Source organism: Sorex araneus, chromosome X (assembly GCF_027595985.1).
Source record: "Sorex araneus isolate mSorAra2 chromosome X, mSorAra2.pri, whole genome shotgun sequence".
Lineage (NCBI taxonomy): Eukaryota > Metazoa > Chordata > Mammalia > Eulipotyphla > Soricidae > Sorex > Sorex araneus.
In genome coordinates, this window is record NC_073313.1 from 208,449,197 (window position 1) to 208,472,742 (window position 23,546).

General features: G+C 44.7%; 1 protein-coding gene across 2 annotated transcripts in view; it reads right to left on the reverse strand.

Annotated features, from left to right (window-relative positions):
• Window positions 1–23,546, reverse strand: part of WIPF1 (WAS/WASL interacting protein family member 1) — a 124,404-nt gene that overhangs the window by 59,573 nt on the left and 41,285 nt on the right. The window contains exon 1 of one of the 2 annotated variants that reach the window (XM_055122866.1): window positions 15,579–15,637. The exons of the other annotated variant lie outside the window; for it this stretch is intronic. The gene's annotated coding sequence lies outside the window, so the exon portion shown is untranslated. Of the gene's footprint in view, window positions 1–15,578; window positions 15,638–23,546 lie in introns of those variants that run through there. 2 annotated transcript variants of the gene reach the window in all.

Sequence of the window (23,546 nt, forward strand, 5' to 3'; positions counted from 1 at the left end):
AGGGAAGCGGAATGGCCACAGTTCCCAGAAGGAACAGAAGGGCAGAGGGCAGGATGGAAAAGGAGATGAAGTGCCCCTTGCTCCCACAGGCTTCACACACTGTCACATGGGTAAGGACTGGGGTTCACACTTTCTGTAAGCTAAGGGGGCTTGCCCACCAGTAGGATGGCGAGTTTGATGCTTGCTCATGCAGCCAGTAGAATAAGGTCAATGCTGAGCTTCCTCGTGGACTCTCAATTGCTCAGGCCCTTCCAAAGGTCTTGTTGCTTCTGCAGCGTTGTTCTCCTATAGCTAAGAAGGGCCGGGGATGTGACTCAGTGGTAAAGCACATGCCTTGCATGCATGAGGGCCTGAAAAATTAAGGCGGAGGACTGGGGGGAGGGGTGTGGATTAAGAACGGAGGAAGTAGTCTAAAAGAGAGGGTTCTTTGGTCAACCTGAGGTTGAGCACAACTACAATCTTTATAGCGACCAATGTTACCTGTATGACTTTTGAGCATTAAAAAAGTAGCCCTCACAGGGGGCTGGAGCAATAGCACAATGAGTAGGGCTTTTGCCCTGCACGCAGCCAACCCGGGTTCAATTCCCAGCATCCCATATGGACCCCTGAGGACCGCCAGGAGTAATTCCTGAGTGAAGAGCCAGGAGTGACCCCTGTACATTGCCAGGTGTGACCCAAAAAGCTAAAAAAAATAGCCCTCACATTAATTGAGCTCATCAATGACAGAAATCAAGTTCCAATTGGTTTTGAAAACCATTCTTAAGTTCCTGTGAAAGCAGTTCTTTTTCTAAGGGATCAGGTGATAATAGCGGCTGGACCTTATCAAGACTCTTGTTTGTATTTTTTTTAACAACTTATTTCAGGAACCAGATCAATAATACAGTGGGTACGGTGTCTGCCTTACACATAGCTGACCAGGTTCAATCCCTGGCAGTCCATATGGTCCCCTGAGCCCTACAAGGAGTGATACCTGAGCAGTGAGCCAGGAGTAAACCCTGAGCACCATCAGATGTGGCACAAAAACAACAAACAAACAAACAAACAAACAAAAAAGTTATTTCAGAGGACACTCATAAGGCACAAGTCGTCACATGGTCATTCTTATCCTGGTTATGTACTGCCTTTTGTGTATCTTTATTGCTTATAGGTTAAGGAAGGTCAAAATGTTTGGTTTTAGCTCTCTGAAGAAATTCAAGCCTCATCTGAAGATATGTTTTGCCTTTTTTTTTTTTTGGAGAGAAGGACAGAAAAGAGAGATAGGACTTGATATGTGGGTCACTGGCCTTCACTGCAGCAGTGAGTGTCCGGGTTCAGAGTGTTTAGGACCAAGATCGCATGTGGGGACAATTAAAATGTTTTCACTGGTGTGGTCCCTTCTCCTCTCAGCACTGGCTTAATCTCAAGCTGAGCACAGGAAGCAGAGACTGTGTCTTAGCTCACTCTCCAGCTCACAGGAGAAGGTCCAAGGCCTGCGGTGTTTGCCATTCGCCTCTCCAGGTGGGATGCCAGTCAGCACTCCCCGGCGGCGCAGAAAACCCAATCTAGCCTCTGGGCGGCTCTGGAAAAAACACATTGAGTAATAGGGGCGAGAATGCTTTCGATTCAGTGTTTCCAGAGTGGCTCTCTGGCCAGAAGAAATACCAAATCAAAGGCATCTGGAAAAGAGAGACGGCCCAGAAAGAGCACGGGTCTGACATCGCCTGTGAGCACGGTGCCTCCCTGCACCCCAGCACTCACTGACCCTCCCCTGCTCTCTGCATCAGGCTCAGTCAGTCGCTGGTCTAGGAGCAAAAAGACATCTCCCTGCCCTCTAGACTCAGGGGGGAGGGTGGGCGTCCGGAGCAAGGAGGAGGAACTTCCTCGGAGGGAGCTGGAGAAGTTCTGATCCCCTCAAAGGGGCTGGGAGCCGCGGGAAGAGGGGGGTCCATGGCAGTCTGGGGAAGGAGGAAGTGCACCCCAGCTGGTTAACGTCTTCCAGCTCTCCCGATACCCTTCAGCTCCCCAAAACGATGGGGGCCCGCGGGTGTGGCTCCCGGAACAGATCATGTGCTCTGCATGCTGGAGGACCCGACTGACCCCCAGCCCTGAGGCCTGGCCCCTGGGCACAGCCACTAGCACCAACAGCCAAAGTAAATAACAAGAAGGACCTCTAGGTACAGCTCTAGGCCAGACCACCGTTTCTTGTTTGGTTCAGGGCAGAGAAGGACCTGTAGACTGGCTGCAGGTGAAAGCTGCTGAGGTGGAAAGGGTATGACCCAGAAAGTGAGAGGTTCCAACAGCGCCCATGAGGTTTCCTTCCATCTGCCCAGTTCTTAGTCACATGTGCTCCTTCGTGGATCTAAAACAGTAACTCGTGGGTCTACGAAACCGCAGAAAAATGTGAGGTAAAAAACGCCCAAAGGCATCTTGTCCCATCAGCAGGGTTAAGTTTGTGGTTGGTTGAGCCTTTCCTGCATACTCCACGAGTGCTCTTTTCAGGATGATTACAAATCCTACTTTATGAGAGTGTCTTTCATGCCTGCATTTCTCTTCTTGGGCTTACCGCAGCTGGAATCAACCAAGCCCAGCTAAGAGCAGATACTGGCCCTGGAATGGCCAGTCCGTAGGCCAGGAGCAAGTGCTCTGGCCAGGTAATCAAACGCCTTGCTCACATGAAGGCACTCCATTCCTCCCTGTCTCAGAAATAGTAGTCAGGACACTTTCACAAGCATTATTTCATTTGCTTTCCACAATACCTCAACGAGGCAGATGGCAGTAGTGCTGGTGGTTCAGGCGGAGCCCCTGTAAAGAAGGAAGCAAGTGGACACAGCCCCCGAGGGGAGGATGCTCTGGTCTGGCTTCACAGCTCCAGAGTCTCACCAGCTTGTGCCTCCCGAATCCTGGCTCTCCTCCTTTATTGCCCATATTTACAATCAAACCACACTTTCTTTTCTTTCTTTCTTCTTATTTTTTTTTTAAAGTTTGAGGCCATATCCAGTAATGCTAGGGGCCTACTCCCAGCTCTGTGCTCAGGAGTTGCACCTGGTGGTGCTCCTGGGTTCCTTTGGGATGGAACCAGGGTCATCCACATGCAGAACATCCTGAAGGATCCTGATCAGGGTCCATTTCTTGATCTTCTATTGTCTCACCATCAACTTTTTCTTGGCTCCTTGTTATGAATATTAGTAATTTAGGTACATATTTATTAATTCAAGAACTGTTTAGTATTCTTTTTTTTTCTTTTTGGGTCACACACAGCAATGCACAGGGGTTACTCCTGGCTCTGCACTCAGGAATTACTCCTGGCAGTGCTCAGGGGACCATATGGGATGCTGAGAATCGAACCCAGGTCGGTCGCGTGCAAGGCAAATGCCCTACCGGCTGTGCTATCACTCCAGCCCCTTCAAGAACTATTTAGTATTCTTTCGGTGCCAGAAACTACTACTTCTTTATTTGTGGGGGGAAGGGGGAACATGCCCAGCAGTACTCAGAGGTTACTATTGATTCTGCTCAGGGATCACTACTGACTGTGTTTGGGAGACTGTATGTGGTGGCGGAGATTGAACCAGGGTTGACCACTTGTTCAATAGTGCAATGCAAGTGATTTGGCCCCCAAACTATCTCTCCAGCCCAGGAACCACTTTTAGAATCTAAAGAAGCATTGGTGCTATTGTAGTTCTCAGAATCCTTCTACCCAGTAGAGAAAGAAAAGCAATGCTCCACTGATTAAACTGTACAGTCACACTTCACACTCCCATAGTCTTTTGCATAAATGTTCTTTTTATGATACCTTTGCATATCTTTATTTTTTTTTGCTTTTTCTGGGGGGGTCACACCCAGTGATGCTCAGGAGTTACTCCTGGCTCTGCACTCAGGAATTACTCCTAGCGGTGCTTGGGGGACCATATAGAATACCGGGGATTAAATCTGGGTCAGCAAGGCAAATGCCCTACCTGCTGTACTATCGCTCTGGCCCCATCTTTGCATATCTTGAGTCCTTTCATTGCATGATAATGTATTTCACCCTGAGCTCATGGATAAAAAACTGTCTAAAAAGCAGACCTAAAAAAAACACCAATTTGGGCCAGTGGGATAGTACAATGGATAAGGCACTTGCCTTGTACATGGCTAACTCAGGTTTGATCCTTGGAACCACATATGGTCCCCAAGCCCTGCCAGGAGTGATCCCTGAGCACATAGTCAGGGGTTAGCCCTGAGAAGGTGTAGGAATTGGTGTCAGGACTACACACTCTGGGAAGTCCCTGAAAGCCAGCCCTCTGCAAAAGGGACCACAGCTCTGAATTTGAAAGGGCAGAGAGAAGAAACTCTGTGTAAATGGGACTGCTCCAGTCACACCGCACCCCTAAGAGTCTGCTGGATTTCTTTGTGTCCCTTGACACCAGCACTCCCACATGCTGTATAACCTCTTCTCACTGTCCCACCCTGCCAGCAGTGAGCTTCACTGTATCACTGTCATCACTATCATCCCGTTGTTCATTGATTTACTTGAGCGGGCACCAGTAACGTCTCCATTTGTCCCAGCCCTGAGATTTTAGCAGCCTCTCCTTACTCATTTTCCCCAATGATTGGAGGCTCTTTTCAGGGTCATGGGAATGAGACCTGTAATTGCTACTGTATCTGGCATATTGAATACGCCATGGGGAGCTTGTCAGGCAATTCCGTATGGGCAGGATATTCTTGGTAGCTTGCTAGCTCTCTGAGAGGTGTGTGTGTGTGTGTATATATGTATATATATATACACACATATATATGTGTGTATGTGTGTATTTCATATATTTCCCTTTATGATGTTCACTCATGTGTGAGGCTGGACCCGAGCATGTGGAAAGCGGCCTAGAGCATGGCAGTGGTGGGACAGTGGAGGTCGGCTGCTGGGGCTGGATCCCTTAGGGAGGGAGGACTCTCACCTGCCCCCCTCTGGGGCACCCCTGGTGCGGAGTCCAGTGGCATGGTTCTGGGAGCCTCATTTTATGCTTTCTTCTGGAAGAATCAGCTGTGCGTTCTGGAGGGTGGCTGATGAGATTATCTGGAGCCAGCAGGAGGTGGCTTATGGGTGTGAGCTTACTGCTTTACATTTTTTTAACCTTTGATATGTTATAAATGATGGTTTTCTAAAGTGACGGGAGTCCTATAAGTCTACTGTGAAAAATGGTGAAGACAGTTTGAAAAAGATAAACCATCCATGGTCCTACTGGATTATATATTTTGCTGACTATTTGGAATATTTCCTTTCAGTCTCTCCCTTATGTTTCTCTTCTCTCTTTATATATATATATGTTCATAGTACACACACACATATATGCAGTCTCTCTATACATAATCTTAAAATTAGAACTATAATAGTTATATATAATATATAGTTATATATAATATAACATATAATATTATACACATACAATATGTACATCAAAAATGGATATCAAAGCCACATGTATAATAATGCACATTATACATGTGGTTTTGATATCCAGTTTTTGCCGTCCTTTCAATTTTTCTTTGAAAACATTATTTGCAAATGACTACAAGTAATTTACACAATTACAATAACAACCAAATCCAGCATTCTCCTCTTGCTGACCATTTTGTTAGTCTTTGTTTTGGGGCCAAACTTGGCATTGTTATGTCTACTCTTGGAGGTACTTGGGGGATCATGCAGTGACAGGGAGTGAACCTAGGGATCCCACATACAAAGCATGAGCTCCAGCCCTTCAAGTCATCTCCTTGGTCCTTATCAGCTTTTATGTGATTATACCAACATTTTAAACACATTTTTTGGGTGTAAAATGGCTTTATGCTATAGAATAAATGATAGAAACAGGAGTACTGGATCAGAGCATGAATAACTTCCTCTCTTGATACAACTGCAGAGGGTTCACTGAGAAGGCAGTCTACCTCTGGTATCGTACGTGGGCCTTTCCCATTCACTGCAGTCTTGTCAACAGCAAATCCTAGTTTTAGAACATCTCTATCTTCACTCGGGCTTCTTTAACAGATACCCACAAAGCACACTTCAAATGGCCATGTCTCTGGACACCTCGAACATGGTCACCCACAGGGCTTACATACTGGCAGGCACCAATTTTTTCCAGGATGAGGAATTTGTGATATTAAAGTGTGTGTGTGCCTAAGGACAGCAGACACAAGGGTCAGGAGTGTTGTTCCACAGTTTGGAAACCTGCCTCATGTGCTGGGGGAAAAGGCTGTTGAGATGGAGAAGGGACCACTAAGTCAATGATGGTCTCTCAGTATCTGTATTGCAAACTACAATGCACAAATGTAGAGAGAGAGAGCGAGAGAAAGAGTAAGAAGGAAGGTGTCTGACAAAGAGGCAGGAGGTGGGAAAGGGTAGGAGCAGTGAAAAGGATACTGGGGACATTGGTGGTGGAAAATGTACACTGGTGGAAAGGTGGGTGTTCAATCATTATATGACTCAAACTCAATCATGAAAGCTTTGTAACTCTATCTCACGATGATTCAATAAAAAATTATTATTATTTTTTTAAATTTATTCTTTTATTGAATCACCATGTAGAAAGTTACAAAGCTTTCAGGTTTAAGTCTCAGTTATACAATGCTCGAACACCCATCTCTTCACCAGTGCACATATTCTACCACCAAGAATCACAGTATACCTCCCCCCAGCCCCCCACCCTGCCTGTGTAACTGATAAATTTCACTTTACTTTCACTTTACTTTGATTATATTCAATATTCAACAAAAACCTCACTATTATTGTTTGGAGTTTCTCCCCACTAAAGTCGGACCTGCTGAAAAGGAAGCATTTGATCATTTGTTTTCCATTGCTGAGAATGAAGAGATATGAGGCCAAGTGGCCGCACTAGCAGCCACACGGTTTTGTATTTCTGTATTTTAGTATTTTAGTAACTAAATATTTCTCTGGACTTAGTCAATAAAAAAAGTTACTTCTAAAGACAACAACCACAAAAATAAAGTGTGTGTGTGTGTGTGGGTGGGTGGTGGTGGTGGTGGGGGTAGTGCTGGGCCTCAAACTCAGAGCCTCACACATGCAGGCCAATGCTCTGCCACTTAGTCACACCCCCAACCCATAACGGATTCTAATTCTGCAGAAGAGAAGAACCTTGCTTTTTTCTCTAAGCCACTGCCCATGTCATCTTCTTTCTTACCTCTATGCGATCATGGCCAAGGAGCCATGTTACATGTTATAGAAGTCTGGGAGAGAGAAGGGTAGAGAGCACTTTTCTGAACCTTTTCTGTTGGGTCATTAAACACCTGGAAACAGCTCGACTGGATCAGACTTCAGAGCACTGGCTGATTATCTCTGAGTCTGTGTCTGTGTCCGGTCTCCCAACAAGTTAGTTTACCAAATTTTAAGTATTTACAAATCAGGTTTATAATGTGTGACAAACAGCTACACACCACCAGAAATCTAGTATGTGCTTATTTTCTAAAATTTAATTCAAATTAAAAAATCAAAATACCCATTTCAAGTTTTACTGTTTCAGTGTTTTTTGTTTGTTTGTTTGTTTTTGTTTTTTCACTTTGGGGCCTTCCTTGGTGGTGCTCTGAAACTACTTCTGGCTCAGTGCTTGTGAGTGACTCCTGGTGGTGCTCAGGGAATTACATGGCGCTGGGCATCAAACTAGGTCTCTGGCATGCAAAGTATGTGCTCCCCCAAGACACCATCAAGGGATTTCCCTGGACCCTGAAAATACATACTTAAGTATCATCACAAGGGTCTTACTCTATTAAATCATAAATTTCATTATTTATTAGATGTATTCCAGAGACTGGAGTGATAATACAGCAGGTAGGGCATTTGCCTTGCACGTGGCCGACCTGGGTTCGATTCCTCTGCCCCTCTTGGAGAGCCCAGCAAGCTACCGAGAGTATCCTGCCCACATGGCAGAGCCTGGCAAGCTACCCGTGGCGTATTCAATATGCCAAGAACAGTAACACCAAGTCTCACAATGGAGATGTTATTAGTGCCTGCTTGAGCAAATTGATGAACGAGATGACAGTGCTACAGTGCTACAGTTTTCCAGAACATGTTATCATAATCATTTTAATAAAACTATCCCAAGACCTTCCTGTTTGGGGGAAGAAGAAAGGGTTTGGGCTACACCCTGCGGTTCTGGGGCAGGTGGGGGAGACGTTATCTCAGCTCTGTGTTCAGGAGTTGCTCCTGGGGGTGCCCAGGAGTGCAGGCAGTGTTAGGAACCTGAGAACAGAGACTTCCTTTTTTTTTTTTTTTCTGGGAATGAACCAGAAAGATCAGACTCAAAATATCTGAGCCACAATACCAAATTACAAAAATTATTTGTAAGAGACTGGTGGGGCATTTAAAATGAGTCACTTCCTTTCGGTGCCCACCATCCAGAACACACCCTCCTGTACCCTCGGCACCTGAGAACTGATGCGGCCATCAGAAGGCGTCTCGGTGGTGGTGGAAGCAGGGCAAAGGGGGGCAGGCCTCTCACGCATGGCGGGGCCGAGGCCTGGGCCAGCCCTGACCTTCTCTACTTTCACACCAGATGTCCCCTCTCAATCCAGGCTCACCCTCAGAATACTCAGGGGCTCTCTCGGGGGCCTCTCTGGGTGACACCACATTCGGGAACTCGCCCTGTGGGTTCCAGAAGAATCACCAGTGGGAGCATGTCTGCAAACTTCCTAGGGTTTGGATAAGTGTCTTTGAGCTGAAAGAGGACCCGGCTATGGCTGTGCTTCTCCCAAAGTCAGTGGAGGTCACTTAGCCGCAGGGTTGGGTCTGACCTCTGGAGATCCCAGGGGAGTATCCACACTCAGAGTAAAAATCCTGGGACTCCCCACAATATTGCAGCCAGCGATCCTGCCTCAGAAGCCTTCTGTGTTCAGTGAGCAGCTATGCTGAGCACAGACACATCCCTGACCTTTCGGGGGCTCTGATTCCCAATCCATAAACAAGGGAATGGACCCTTTGAAGGTTCCTTCTTTTTCTAAAAACCAGGACTGGGACCTACCACTCAAAGTTTTAAATAATGGCACAGCACTGAAACTCCTCTCCGCTAAACTGTTTCCAAGGCCAGATGTTCCTGGCACTAACACAGAAGAAAAAATAGTTTCTGAATAGCCTAACATTTTTGTCTTTTGGAGCAAATTATCTTCTGGCCTTTGCAATTCTCTTTCCCCTACTCCTTATAAATCCCTAAAAGTGCTTTGAAAAGTAAACTATATATTGGTCCAAATTCGTCAGGATCTCTTATAACATAAACTTTTCCCCAAATTATTTTCTCTAGATGAAATTTCCCTACATTATTCAGGTAGCTACGCTAATCTGACTTGATCTGTGGTTGTTTTGCAGGGAAAGTTAGTAAATACCCCAGAAAAGAGAAACATAAAGCTAAGAGACAAGACGTGTGCGGTATGTGCTGGTGAGCTTAGGTGTGGATTTTCACAAGGTGATGGATATGAAATGTGGGAGTGATGGTGAAGAGCAGAAAGAAGAGGTGACAGGCTGGAGAGATAGTAAAGAGCCTTGGGCATTTGCCTTGCACAAGGCCGACCTGTCTCTCCTGCCTGATGACATTTTTAAAAAAGGGGAATTTGGGGGCCACAAGTGGCAGTGCTCAGGAGCTACTCTCAGTAGTACTTGGGGATCATGCCAGGGATCTAACCAGGGCCTTCGGCATGCAAAGATTTCATTACATCACATTAGGCTGCCTTTCTGGTACTAAACAGATTTCATATCCAAAACATAAGTATATACAACAATGTGTATATGACTGTTTGTGTGAGTGTGTGGCCTGCTATAAGAAGACCGTGTTTAAGCTCTCTTAATGTGATAAACCAATATAATACGTGAACCAAAAACATGACATGTTATTAAAACCCAGGCATGACAAATAATAAGCCTAATTCATACCAGAAAGTATCAAAACACATTGAGAAAGTATCTGGCTAGTTTGAGACACCAGTTCAGCAATAACTTTTAATTAGTGCTGAGAGAGTACAGCACTGGTACAGTATCTGACCCCCAGAGAGTAGATGCAGCACTGGATAATGTGTATTTAACCTCCCTTTTCTTGCATCAGAGCAAGAGTCCACTTCAAGGACCCATTTTCCCCAGAATGTCTCTTCAAGGAAAAGCTTTCCCTGTCCTTTCACAAATAAAGACAGCAACTACTGATGTCATTTTATGATGTCTTTTTTGGGGAGGGGAAAACACTGCACAACTTTCTAACTGATGAAGAAATAGAGAGAGATTGGAAAGACGGGGTGAAATCAGTGGGGCAGACCACTATTGTATTGGGGAGCGGGAATGAGAGCTGACTAGGACACAGCGCCTCTAGTGGATGACTGGCCACACAGCACAGCGGGCCCGGCCCCTCCATTTGGGTCTCTCCCTCCTCCCTGCAGAATGTCTGCACAGCAGGACACTGGCCACTTCCCCAGAACAGTGCCCCTGGGTTCTGGCTCATTTTCCTCAGCTCAAGTCCTCTGGAGGACCTCACTACCCAGAAGTAAACTATATTTTGAGGAACTCACGGAAAAAAAAAAAAAAGAGGTGATTATGTAATCTGAGGTATCCTGAAGCTTGTAGGTGAGGAGTGGTATCAAAAGACATAATTATTAGATAATTCTGGGAAAGTTTATTCCCACATGAAGCCTAGGTTGATCAATGGGACTGAGGGTACAGCTTCTTCTCTGAAGTTTATGTGACCAAAAGTTATTAATCATGAAAGTAATAAAATTTTGCATGGCATCAAGTTATCCTTTTCCTTTCCTTCTTCATGGCAGAGCCTGGCAAGCTCCCCGTGGTGGATTTGATATGCCAAATATGGTAACGATAACAGGTCTCATTCCCCTGACCCTGAAAGAGCCTCCAATCGTTGGGAAAGACGAGTAAGGAGGAGAAGCTGCTGAAATCTCAGGGCTGGGAGGAATGGAGACATTATTGGTGCCCGCTCAACGGGATGAACAACTTGATGAATAATGGGATGACAGTGACAGTGACAGTGACTTTCCTTCTTATATTTCTGTTCATCTGTATCAGGTGTCAAATATGGAACTGCTCATAAACCTAAAATGACTGAAGTTTTATATTACAGTTTTTTGGATTCAAGATAAATTGTATTGTTAAAAAACAAAAGACCAACTATACAACTGAAAGTTATGCTCTTTCCCAAGCATAAACAAAGGTTCTCAAACTTACTTTGACTAGGAAAAAACTTACTTTCAGGAAAAAAAAAAAAACCCACTCAGGACTGTCTTAGAAATCTACTTTCTTTAAAGGGACAAAAAGAAAGCATCCCCGATTGCATCCAAAGCAACTATCACCCCGTGGATTGCTCCCGTTATGCCAGGAGTGGAATCTCCCACTTTGGGAAACACTGGTGCACACCACAGAAAACAACTTGTGCATAGCAGAGACGTGAACATCAGGACCTGCACCTACTATGCTTCTAAAACCCATGGCTCCCCAATAGGAAACACATAAAGAACTACAACTCAATAACAAAAGCCCAATAATCTCACTTTAAAAATGGAGAAAAGATTTAGACAGGCATTTTTCCAAAGAAAATATATAAATAACCGACAAGTATATGAAAAGATGTTCACCACCAACACTTATCAAGGAGATAAAATTCAAACTACACTGAAACATCCCCTCACACACAACAGGAAGGCAACCATGAAACAAACAAACAAAAAAACCACACACACAAACAAATCAAAATGGGAAAAAAGCAAGTCTGGGCTACAAGAAACTGAACTACTGAACTATCCTGCATTATTGGTAGGGACATAAAAAAGTGCAGCTGCTACAGGAAACTGCATGATAATTCTGCAAAGAAATTTAAAATATGGTCTGGAGAGATAGTACAACAGGCCAGGTGCTTGCCTTACAGGTTCTATCCCCAGCACCACACATGATTCCTGAGCCCCTCCAAGAGTGATCTCTGAGCACAGAACCAGTAGTAAGCCCTGTGCACAGTTGGGGATGGCCCTAAAATAAGACACACATGAAAAAATATGATATGACTCAGAAAACCAACGTTTGATTTTATATATCAAAGAAAGATAGATCTCAAAGAGACCTTTGTAATAGCAGTATTATTCATAATAACTAAAAGGTGATTTCGATTCAAATATCCACCCAAACATGAGGGGATAAAAATGTAGTTTATCTATATACCTGTATTTATGTGTGTGTATATATATTTGTATGTGTATGATATTACATTGAATTTACATTAAATATTCCTCAACTTAAAAGGGACCTTAACCACATGCTACCACATGACTGAGTGAGACGGAATCATCACAAGAGACAAATCAAGTTCAATTCCACTAGGAGGCGGGCCTTAGAGCAATCAGGCTTGGTGGAAACAGAAAGTCAAAGGGAGTTGCCAGGGGACATTGGGAGGGAGAGCTGGGGAGTTGTTTATTGACTGAAGAGTTTGTTTTGCAGTATGAAAGAGTTCTGGAGATTGGCTGTACCAACAACGTGAATCTATTTAACATGAATTCCACGCTTAGGAGTTCAGATGGTAAATGGTATGTAATACGTGTTTTAACACAACTTGAAACCCCTAAAGCTCTGCTTTTTGCCAGTGTGACATTGATAATGACAATAAAACTTGGCCCATGCCTGGGAACCTCTGTGTAAGATATCCCAGGACCAGGGCACCCTGACTTGCAAATGCCAACTTAGAAAAAGTCAGGGGCTGAAGAAATATTATAGTGGATAGAAGACTTGTCTTGCATGTGCCCATTCCAGGTTTATTCCCCATCATCCCATATCATGCTCCAAGCCCTGACAGGAGTGATCTTGGAGGTCTGAGCCAGGAGTAAGCCCTGAGCACCCGTGGGTGTGGCTCATAAACAAAACAAAATAGAAAACAACAAAACAAAGCAAAAGATAGCCAAGGATGATGACTCCAGGGGAAGGGCTCACTCATTAGTTTTACTTTTTATTTTCTCTGCCCCCTCTCCCCATCAGCCCCTGCTGTACGAGTGTTCTATGTATCGAGTCATTTTAACCCTCTTAGCCCTGGCCACCCAGCAAGAATATACGGATCTGTACTGGAACATCCTTCTATATTATCAGGGGGTGCTGCCTGGATATAAGTGGCCCAGACACCAGAGATCTGTGTTGTCAACCCCCTCTCTCTTGGCTAGAGAATTTAGTCAGGAGTCCATTCATTTCCTCTCCACAGAACACACACTCTTCTCTCTGGATAAAAAGGGATCAATCATCTCTTTTCATTTTTCACCTTCCTACTGAAACCAGTATTCAAATGGACAGTAAGTTCTGCAAAAAGCTCTATGTAAGGAGTGATATGAATGTTTCCAAGGGCTTCAACCAGCCAACACGATCTACCATCTTCTACCATTCTTTTCTTTCCTTTTCTTCTTTTTTCTTTCTTTTTTGTTTATTTCTAGAATCACTTGGAGATCAGAGCTGTTATATAATGACACCTCGTGTGTCTTCTCTTGCATTTCAAACAAAGGAACACAGCAAAGGTGGGAAGCTGGAGAAGCGGGGGAAGAACTGGCTAGAGGAAGAACAGATGTCCCCAGAGGAAACAGAAACCAGTTTTGGGAGGCATGCATTTACGAAAACGAAGCTGGAACCATCTGGCTAGTATCATAACAAAATAAAAAGCCCTTTTCCACTACGAACAGATGAGCAGAGTACAAGACTCCCTGATCATCAAAGCTCTATGGCCAATTAAAAATATGCAAAAAAAAAAAAATCAAAAGAAGAGCTCCGTGGAGGGACGGCCAATTCCTGTTACACTGGGCGCCTCTTTCCGGGGCTCCACAGTGTTGCAGTGACACGAGACGAGGCCAAGCTTGCTGCGCTGACCAGCTGGGCTTCTGCTCGATCCGTGCAAAGATCGCCAAATCCCACTCCAGTCCCAGCTTCGCTCCTTTCTCCACCTCCCGTGAAAATGCTGGCTGCCCCTGTCAGAGCTCTCGTGAGGGGCTCCAGAAACTCCTCGGACTGAGCTCACCAGTTTAGAATCCTCCCTGTGCTCTTGCACAACACGGCAGTTTAAAAAAAAAAAAAGAAAAAAGAAAAAAATGAGAAAGAAAAAGATGTGGCTATCTGAGGACACGATCAACAAAGCATCTTCTCTTTCATCACTGTGCTGGTTATTTTGGATTATGGGGATAAAAACAACACGTGAGTCCACTCACCCCTCACCCCTCAGCCGTTTTTGTTTTTCAGTACAGACGCTGGGTAAGACACTCAGGAATGGAATGAAGACATGAACAAGAAGCTCCCTGGTTTCTTCACTCATCTTCCTCCTTGCCTCCCTGCCCACGTTCACACAGCCACGGGAACCCAGGATGCTTTCTAAAACGTCTAGAAAAAGACCCAGCAAGTTTGCAGGCCCACCTAGCCCTGGGCTGAGGCACAGTCTCAGCACGGAGCAGCTTCCTCCTTCTCACAGTTCAGACATTTTGCTCTTTCATACACGTCTGAAAGCAGCAGGCTGTGGGTCATGCAACTTTCACTGAGTTCAAGTCCCTTATAAAGGGCTGGAGAGAGAACACAGGCACTTAGCTGGCACAGAGCTGATCCCAGTTCCATCCCTAGCGCTAGACGGTCTCCTAAGCATCGTCCCTGAGCACAGAGCTAGGAGTAAAGCACTGCAGGATATAGCTCCCACCCCTCCCCCCAGCCCAAACCGAACAAACATAAAAAACACCCCCCAAAAAGTGTTTTATTAAACAGTGCCTCATCAGCCAGAGCTAAGTAATCGTTAGGCCTTTTCGTTGTCTCTAAACTCTGACTTCCAACCCTTTGGTCCTCCCTCGGGCTCTTCAATAGACTCTTTAAGCCCCTGAAGTGAGAGAGTTGGAGCAGGAGACAGGACGCGTGTGCCGGCCAGGCCACTTCTCCTCCACTTCTTCAGGCCCTGCCCAGCGCTTTTGCTTCCTAAACTCTGGTGCCGGCAGAGACTTCCGCATCTCACATCTAACTCCCCGCCCCCCCCCCCAACGGTGCCCCCACCACCCCAAGCATTTCTCTTTACTCCCTTCCTATGTTCACAAAAGAAGGAAAAGGGGGAAAGGAAGGCAGGAGGGGGTAAAAAAGGAAATAAGAATTTACCAAGATCTGAGAAATTATTTGAACAGGAAATACATGCCAAAAGATTGGTTTTATCAGATGAAAAGTCCAGACAAAACCACGTACTTTGGCATACAGCTCCGCCGCACGTTCTTGCCCACCATATTTCTGCTGCCCCCCCCCCCCGCCCCAAAATCCCCACATGCCCCTGCAAACACAAGCACATTTGTCCTGGTTCAGATTTATGCTAATTGGTAAATAGGAGGCGCCCGAGCTTTTGCTGAATCCCATAAAATAAGGTGTTTGGTAACATCTGAAGTTTGGTTCGTCTTTTGGGAAGCAGAGACTTGCTCAACAGGGAAGCAAGTGAGTCTGAAAATTTCATTTTCACAATCATGGCCTGTTCCTCTCACACCGAGTAGTGAGCAGCGATCCACAAGTCTCCCCCACCAAAAATGCACTAGAGGGTCTCGACAGAGAACCAGAGGCTTTCTAGGGGGGTTAGCAGATGGCTCAGGGGAGAGCCGGCACTGACCTGTGCTGTGTGAGTCCGCTGGACAAGTCTGAGTCCCCCAGTGGCCCCGTGCTTCTAGCTGGTTTCCTACGGGGCCGCGTGTGGCATTATACTTCCTCCCTGCGCCTTCCACGGCTCTCCCACCGCAGAGGCATGTGACAAGAGTCGTGTTGCTCGCTTCACACGGCTGTCCCCCCAGGGCCCTTCCTGGCTGGTAGCAGAACTCACTGGGGTTGGGGGGAGGGGAGATTGCGGTGAAGTCACAGGGGTCTAGAGGAGAGTTAAGTCCAGCTCCACAAGGAGGGAGAAGGAACGAGGTAGAGATGCTGGAGCTGGTGGGAGAAGGACAGAGAGGCAGAGACCTCTGGGAGGGCTTCTCCTGCTGTGGGAGTCAGGCAGTTTCCTATCACCAGGACAGGCCCCGGGGAAGGTCACGGAAAAGAAGCCAGGAAGGGCCCAGACTCTCCTCTGCAGGCGGCCATCCCGGGTCTCCACTCACATCTCTGGGTCCTGCAAGCAGTAGCCGGCCTCACTTGCCCTGAATTTCCCAGCACCACGTAGAGTTCCCATCCAGACGCTTTAGGCCTGCTGGCAGACGGGGTGCCCTAATTCCTGCTTCAGAAAACAAAGTCCCTCTCTTTCCAGGGCTAACAACCTGGCAGCTGTTCCCCACACAGCCTCCAGCACGCGCCAGCCTTTCGGATGCCTCTCAAAGGGCCAACATCATTCCCAGAGCTGGTGGTGGGTCACCTGGGCCAGGTCAGGGCAGCAGGGAGGGTGCCCAATGGGAGCTGAGGCAGGGAGGAGCTAGCAGTAGTGCCCTTTAGTCCCAGCAGAACCAGCCTGCCTCTCTCCCTTCCCTTTCCCTTTGCTCCCCAGAGGCCACAGATACTGGAATGTGTGGGAAGTGTGGGGGAGGGGAAGCAATGTCATAGATGGAGAGGAAGAGTCTAAAATTCGTACAACGTGCGTGCGTGCAAACCCCCCACAAAGTTCTTTCTATGCGGCTACTCAGGAATACGGCATGGTGGTAGTAGTGGTGATGGTAGAGTATGTGTGGGGGTGGGTGGGTGTGTGGGTGTGGGTGTGGATGTATGTGTGGGTGAGACTTTTTAATGTCTCTAGCAGGGCTTTGGGGGTTTGTTTTTCACAAAGGTAACTGTAGACGAGCTCCTTGTTCCAAGTCTTGAAAAAATATGACCTTCTCAGTTCCCGATGGAGTTTTCCATGTGAGAACACTAAGGAAACAAGTCCGGAATCAAAACTTTGTACAACAGCACAACTCTGAAGTCTCACCACAGGATTGCATTTCTGGCTTTGAAGCAGGCACAATCGTTTTACCATTGCGACAGCTGATGGCTGCTTTCTGATGGAACTGGACACGTAGATGAGCCTGCTGAATCGAGAGCATTCTAAGCAATGTCTGAGCTTTAGAAAGAGAAAGAAGTCGCAAAATTTCACCGTCTTGGAAAAGTCAAAAATTAGACCCTAGACCCTGTTCTAGGGTCACTGACTGTCAGGTCTCTACAACTCCTCTTAGTTTTGAGTTTCTTAGACTTTCCTTGTTTGTGTTGACAATTCCGAGACTGACTGATGAGGTATATTGTAGAATGACCCAGAATTTTGGTGTCTGATGTTTTTGTCATGAGAAGACTGGAGTTATGGGTTATTTGGAGGAAGAGTGCACAGGTACGGTGACATTTTAACTGCTCGTCTCAGGCATACAGTCGATGGACATGATTAACCACCATGACAGTTTCATCCGCAGGCTGAGGGAGTATCAGGCTTCCCCATTTAGTGTCGCCCTGCCTCCGCCTCTCCCTTCACATTATAATACTGACAGAAAAATACTGAGGGTGGAGAATTTACTAGAATTTTTCTGCATGGAAGATTTGTTCCTTCTTATATCTTAATTTTACTCATCATTTACGTATATCAGTACGATCTCAGAGATATTTATTTTACGTTTTGCGGTAAAACTCAATGTTACTTTTGTTAAAATGGTTTGAGCTTTCGCTGTGGTCAGTCTTTGCCTCTGGGTCCTGTGCTCCTCTGACCAGCTCTTGTCAATGCTTTTTTTTTTTTTTCTGTTTCTGTTGGTGACCCATCCGTGCTTTTTGCTCCTCAAGATACATCTCGTCAAACCACCCAATCATCCAGGATTCTTTCTCGTTCAGTGAGAAAATAAAAGAAATGAAATCTATGGACCAAAGCAAACTTCCATTTGCTTAAATTTTCCATTTGCTTTAAAATCTTCAGTGGTTCCACCCAATCTATGAGTAGAAATCTTGCTTAAATTGCTTTAACAAAATATGGCTAGCCCTTACAACAACAAAGCACCCAACACCAGTTGAACAAAATAATTTCAAGCTCTATCTTTGTGTCAGTATGCTTTCTTTCTTCCTATTATAACATTCCTAATAAAAAAGTGTATATTTAATCTCTTGTTGTTTTCTTTTTTCTCCTTTGCTGATGTTAATTCCACAGTGTATCTTATAGTTGGTGGTGCCTTTGGGAATGGAGGAAGGAGAGTAGTTAATTAGTTCTTGTTTGGACTGCAGACATGAATTAATTTAAGGTGGTTCACTGACCACCTCCCTTCTCCTCCATTGAAACAAATACTTTGTTTCAAGGGGCTTAATGTGTGATTAGATCTAAAGACATTTTAAACAACAAGATTTCTTTTTTTTTTTCTTTTTGGGTCACACCCGGATATGCTCAGGGATTACTCCTGGCTTTTGCACTGAGGAATTACTCCTGGGGGTACTTGGGGGACCATATGGGATGCTGGGGATCAAACCCGGGTCGGCCAAGTGCAAGGCAAACGCCCCACCCACTGTGCTATCACTCCTGCCCCACAACAAGATTTCTTACCTTCTCCCATATACAGCCTGCCTTTTCTTCAAATCACAAATTTTCATCAAGTTCCAAATATCAATAAAAGGGGGTGCTAAATCCATTTCAAACTTTCTGAACTTAAGATCATTACCTAAATCAGTTCTTCTTGTCCTATCAACTGTTCTTTCTATGACACATATTGGTGTGATACACACAGAAGAAAAATATAGTTTATATTTGATATCTAGGCTTATATTTCATATTATATTTGATATTTATAGTTTATATATTTGATATTATTTGATATCTAGGTTTAACTTTAAGAATTAAAGGAAGGTGGGGCTGGAGCGATAGCACAGCGGGTAGGGCATTTGACTTGCACAAGGTTGACCAGGGTTCAATTCCCAGCATCCCATATGGTCCCCTGAGCACCGCCAGGGATGATTCCTGAGTGCAGAGCCAGGAGTAACCCCTGTGCATCGCCAAGTGTGACCCAAAAAGCAAAAAAAAAAAAAAAAAAAAAAAAAAAAGAAGGACTTTTTGGACATAATAAAGAATTCTCAAACAAACAAACAAAAAAATCTGGGTTTACTCTTTCTTTCATGCTTGCTGTGTCACACTTTTCAGAACTCATGATTCCATCCTTACGCCTGAAGAGCCTAATTCTGACTCCACTTAGGAGGGTCTCAATGCTTCAAAGCAGAGAGGGAGGACTTCTCACCTCTTCCCACCTTTTCTGCCAGGGACAGGAAATGGCAGAGTCAGCGGGTCCTCCCTCAAAGAGACCAGGATCATCTCTCCAACACATCTGGGAGCATGGGGGCTTAATAGTCTCTCTCTCTCTCTCTCTCTCTCTCTCTCTCTCTCTCTCTCTCTCTCCCTTGCTCTCGTTCTCGCTCTCTCTTTTCTTTTTTCTTTTTTTTCTTTTAATGAACAGATTGACTCAGTCATTTGCTATTGACACACTTCACTAAAGACACAGATAAAATGCCCAGTCTTTTCATAGACATAGTAAAACGTGGCTGCTCTACATGCTGCTCTCTGTCCTACTCTCGTGCAAACTGAACTAAGACACAGGCAGTGCCCGTCCCATCCTGCCGGTCCCACAGGGGAGACTGGAGGGGATGCTCTAGCTGACTTTGTACAGTCTAATTTTCATTGCACTCCTGTGAGGTAGGTGTCCTGTGAGCTCCACTTCACAGGTAAGGTGACCAAGCTGGAGGGTGGTAAAGAACCCGCCTGGGGCCCTTGGGCTAAGTGTGAAGGCAAACTCACCTCTGCCTAACATCAGCCTCAGGGCTCTGGGTCTCTGCAGCTGTCTGCCTAATGCTCACCACAGCTCCTTTCTGAACACAGTCCTGGGCTACCTCTCACACCTGCCTTTCCCCTCGGCCACACTTAAGCAGCAATGAGGGCAGAATTGGGTCTTTAATCCCATGAACTTGGTACTTGGCTTTCTACCCTTCCAGAGCAACTTTCTTATGAAACCTGCATTTTCAGTATTACTACCGAGTTTTTCTATTTTTTTTTTAAATTAGAAAAATCCAGTAATTTTTGTTTTATTTTGGGCATACCCTGCAGAATTCAGGGCTTACTCCTGGTGAGGCTCAGAGGACTGTATGTGGTGCCTGGGATTGAACTCAGGTTGGCTGGGTGCAAGTCAAGCTTCTTATCCACTGTACTATCACTCTGGCCCCCAAATTTTCTAATATGGATAAATGCATTGCCCTCAGTGCCTCTAGTCCCCTACTGTACTTCTAATTTATTAGCTTCAAAAGTTATATGCTTACTTTATTTTCAGTCATTTAAAATAAAAGCCTTAACTGTTTTCCAAACATATTTTAATCTAAGCCCACATGCTTTAAGGCATGGTATTCTCATTGTTAATTTTAAAAGTCTACAGTTTCAATAGTGATTTCCTTTTTTGACCCAAGGACTATTTAGAAGGATCTTGTTTCAATTTCCTAGTACTTGGACAGAGGTGGGGGCAGCAGGCATCATGTTAATTTTCAGAGCTATGCTATTGTTATATGTAGTCTAGATGTCTACTTTTTTGATTAACTAAAATTTTTCTTTGTGGTCTAGCACTTAATCAATTTTTGCAAATACTGCATGTACTTAAAAAATTTCCATGTGTGTCTATTTCCTATTTGTTGGTTTAGGTCAACTTGATATTTATATTATTTAAATCCTCTCATGATGCTTATTTTTCATCTAAGTAACCAAATTCCTAATACATTTGGTTAATGTCTCTCATGACAATTATGAAAAACAATTTTACTTATATTTTTATTGCTATTGTTATATTGGGGATTTTATTTATTTTATTTTGGGATCACATCTGGTGTGCTCAGGGTTTACACCTGGCTTAGTGGTTAGGGGAGCACACAGTGTAAGGATGAAATTCAGTTCTCCTATATACAAAGAATGTACTCCAGTCCTTAGAGATACCTCCCTGACCCCTATATTTGTGTTTTAAAATATATTTTGACTTATGTAAAATAGATGTTTAGTGCAAAAGAATTTATTATTATTATTGAACCTCCTATCAACTATGTATCTTAATGTATTTTCATATTTAGTGCTATAACTATTAAATATTACTATTACCATCCTTTTCTCTTTTTATTTTTATTTTTTGCTAGCACTCACCAATATATCCCTTTATGTTATGATTTTTCTTTTCTGTGTAATTTTTGGTATACGTCTGACTTCTGAAGATAGTGTATAACTACATTACTTTCTAAATTAATCTGAAAGCCACTAATTTTACTGCAGGAATTTAACCAAGTCACATATATTATTGTACGATTTATCTTACTCCTACCATCTTACCATATACATTCTGCTATATTATTTTCTTCTTGGTTTACTTCCCTTTCTTAGACTTAGGCTGGTTGGTCTTACTTTTTTTTTATTACTGTTGCATCCTTACCCCTGGTCTGCACGTGTGTGTGTGTGTGTGTGTGTGTGTGTGTGTGTTTAGTATCTGATGATTTGGAAATCCTACTTACATTGAATTGTAGAGATAAAATACACACGACCTTGCCTGATGAGCTGGAAATCTGTACAGTGGAACCTATCAACTAGTAAATTTGACTAAACATTTTGGCAAATTTAATGGTAGCTTCATGTTAATGAGCTGGAGCAATAGCACAACAGGTAGGGCATTTGCCTTGCATGCGGCCGAGTTCGATTCCTCTGCCCCTCTTGGAGAGCCTAGCAAGCTACCGAGAGTACCTCGCTGGCATGGCAGGGCCTGGCAAGCTACCCATAGCGCATTCAATATGCCAAAAACAGTAACAACAAATCTCACAATGGAGATGTTACTGGTGCCCGCTCGAGCAAATCGATGAGCAACGGGGTGACAGTGACAATTTATGTTAATAAGCACATCAAATTTTGTGGTTGGGGGACTGACATCCATAGGCATCAGAAATCTTTCTCAAGAGCACACTTCCTGGGGCTGGAGCGATAGCACAGCAGGTAGGGCATTTGCCTTGCACACAGCTGACTCAGGTTCGAATCCCAGCATCCCATGTGGTCCTCTGAGCACCGCCAGGGATAATTCCTGAGTAAGGAGCCAGGAGTAACCCCTGTGCATCGCCGGGTGTGATCCAAAAAGCAAAAAAAGAAAAGTACACCTCCTTAGGGCCTGAGTGATAGTACAGCAAATAGGATGCAAGGCAAGCACCCTACATGGGTTTAATAGATCCCCAAGCACTACATATGGTTACCTGAGTTCCACCAGGAGGGATCCCTGGGTGCAGAGTCAGGAAAAAGACCAGGATACTTCTGGATGTGATTCCCCACCTCACCCCCAAAGAAAATAGCATGTCTCCCCTCCCCCCAAAACACACACACACACACACACACACACACACACACACACACACACACACACACACCAAACCCTCACCATCCACCATGAGATGAGGACTGGCTCATAAAGCATATGGGAACGCATGGGGTAGGAGGGACCAGGGATGCAATGGCTGGGACAGAGTCAGCATCATCCTGGGGAATGTGTCTGCAAAATGTGAGTGTAGAGACAGGCAGACTCTGCAAATATCTTCAGAAGTATCTACGAAGTCCAGGCTGTGAGGGTGGGTTTCTTGCTACCTTGTAAGTTCGAAACCCTACATATGGTCCCTTGAGCACTGTCAGGAGTGTTGTCTAACCCCAGAGCCAGAAGTAAGCCTGAGCACAGCTCTGTGTGGCCTAAACCTCCACTGCCTGCAAATAAATGAATAAATAAATAAATAAATAAATAGATTCTGATATTAGTGTAAGAATAAAAGAAGAAAATCTAGCTATACATGACCTAAGCAGGTACTGTTGGGTTTTGCACATATGCATTTGAATGAAAGTTAACATCAAAATTTCATAAGTTCTTGAGTAATAGGAGGGAAGAATAAAGATGTAGCAACTGTATGTAGAACTGTAAGCAACACTCAAGTTACCATAAGAAAAACTGGTTGGATCACAAAGAGAAGGAGATCTTTAAAATTTAATTTGAGGCTGAGGGTGTAGTTCAGCAATTGAGTACTTAACTTACAGGTGGGAGGCCCTGGGTTCAATGCCCGGTCATATACCACACACACACACACACACACACACACACACACACACACACTGAATTATTTTTATGCTAAGGGAGAAACTATGTTTCCAAGAGTCAAGAGATTTGTTCCAACAAGTAAGCAATAGAAGGAACAATATGCATGTGATGTGACAAGTCCAGCATCATTTCTAGTACACACCAAAACTATCTCCTTGTTGTGTCCGGGGGAAACTTAAACTTGTAGCCATCACAAGCACACAGTTCAGGGCGGAGCTGCTGGGGGCCGGGGGTGGGGGGCACACCCTTGGCAGCCAGGGCTTCACAATGTAGGTCAAACCGCCAGGCCAGACCCCAGAGCAATTGTTTCTTCACAGCGCCTTGGGGATTTTTAGAGCATTATGTCATGCCAAAGGCTTTCCTCCTTAACAATTTTGCAAAATGACACCATCCCTCATATTTCTGATCCCTTAGAGTAACTCAAAAGAAGATGAAAGGTAAAGAAAGTTCTCTTGCTGATGCAATGCATAGGGTCGGTTTTGTCAATGCCCATTGAAATGTAATCTAAATCAAGCTCTCTGACCAGCTGT